Below are 2,142 nucleotides of genomic sequence, written 5' to 3' on the forward strand. Positions count from 1 at the left end.
TAATTGAATAGGAGAGTAAATATTCACATCAAATCAATGCCAATGGCATGCAAATTAAAGCTACATTAGGGCAGCCTTGATATAGGCATTACCATTTTTGACACCTCTGTGATTTAAAATAATGTGCAGACTTTATTCGTTAAATTTTTCCTCCCTTCTTTATGTCATTTTTGAGTGGGTAATTTGCGATTACAGAGCAAAATCCTTCTCCTGTGCCCTCTTATGTTATGCTATCTTATTTTCTTCTTCTGCCTGGAAGGCCGGGTGAACACTCTCTCAGTTTGATTTAGGGTTAATATTGAAGCCTTCCTATTGCAGGCTGAACATCTTCAAGCAGCTGTCTTCAGGTTGCACCTGGCTACAGCACACAGCCAAATAACCTGTTGAAAGAGAGTGAGAAAAGGTGCTTTTAATTCACGGAATTGTCAGGGATGGAAGGGACCTCCAAGATCATCCGGTTCCAAACCCCCTGCCATGGTCAGGGACACCTCACACTGGACCAGGTTGCCCAGAGCCCTAGCCAGCCTGGCCTTCAAATTTTCAGGGAGGGGGCTTCCACCACCTCCCTGGGCAATATGTTCCAGTGTCTCACAACCGTCATGGTGAAAAACTTCTTCCTAACATCCAGTCTGAACCTACCCACTTCTACTTCTGCTCCATTCCCCCTAGTCCTATCACTACCCAACATCCTATGAAGTCCCTCACCAGCTTTCTAGTAGGCCCCTTTCAGATACTGGAAAGCCACAATAAAGTCTCCTCAGAGACTTCTCCAGACTGAATAACCCCAACTCTCTCAGACTGTCTCCATAGGAGAACTGCTCCAGCCCTCTGATTTGCCATGGCAAGTCCTACAGGCATCCCCCTCTTGTTGTTCTGTGCCTACATCTCCACCTAGGTCTTTCTTCTATCTTCCATTCAAAAGTTTAGTCAAACAGACAAACAAAAAAGAAAAGCAAACTAAGAAACCACCAACCAAGCAAAAAAAAAACAACCAACCACCAAAAAAACCCCAAAACAAAACCAAGGGCCTTAGCATCTGAAGTTGAAACCTGGCAAGGGCTCTTAGAAGCTGTATAGCTCCAGAGGTGAAAGTAGGAGGTACGAAACTCACTGCTTGGCATAAAAATCAACTCCACTGTGCAGGAAAGCAGGACTGGACAATCTTTATGGGACAGAGATGAAGTGCATACTTACACAGTCGATGTGATGCCATGAGATGGTGAGTAGAAGTCATACGATGATGTGGATTATGCAGTGTTTCCTCTTGGATGACTGCAGGAAAGTTCAACTCCTACTCTTTGAGGGAGCAGCAGTGTTCTACACGTGCAGCCTGAGCTCCCATTGCCCTTCATTTCCTTTGGAAGCTTCTCTCTTCCCTGGCACTTTTTGAGTCCTCATCAATCAATAATAATGCTATCTCCAGATTTAAAGAAGATGGTCCAAACCCACACCACTATGCCCCCAGAAGATGCTACACACACAGGCAAGCTCATGCTGTGAGCACTACCATGCACTTCAGTGTGCTCTCCTTGCAGGACCAAAGAGTGTTCAGATGGACTAAGGAGCATAAGAGCAGGAGGAAGATATAGAGCAAGACTATATCCCCAACCAGACTATTCACTCTCCATTAATATAGGCTCTAGCATCTTCTCTAGCATACACGCATAGCTAAGAGCTGCAAAGCTTAACAAAGGTTTGATGAAAAGATAAATATGATTTCTTCTAAACACAAAGTCCTAATAAAAAGAGACTGTACTGGAACTCATGCACCTGAATCCTACACAAAACTAAGAGCTAGCATTCAGGTTTTTGTTCTGCTCTTCAATACATTGCAGGAAAACCAGGTACAAATCAATTGCAGGGTCACATTACAAGAGTTAGCTGTATGTCCTGAAGGTTGCTCTTCAGAGTCTGCACAAAGAGGGCTCTGAGCTGCAGCAAGGATAACAAAACTGCCACTGCTTAGAAGGTTTTAGTTCAAAAGGGAGCCTCTGAACCAGAGGGAACCATGCTAAACTGGGTGACAAGTCTTTTCTGCTTTGTCCTGGAGAGCTCTAAGGTTGATGTGACTGGGGAGAAGGGGGACAGGGGCTGCAAAGGCTTATGTTTTCAGTTTCAGTGAGCATCTTGTACTAAGGCAGA

Source organism: Dryobates pubescens, chromosome 6 (genome assembly GCF_014839835.1).
Source record: "Dryobates pubescens isolate bDryPub1 chromosome 6, bDryPub1.pri, whole genome shotgun sequence".
NCBI lineage: Eukaryota > Metazoa > Chordata > Aves > Piciformes > Picidae > Dryobates > Dryobates pubescens.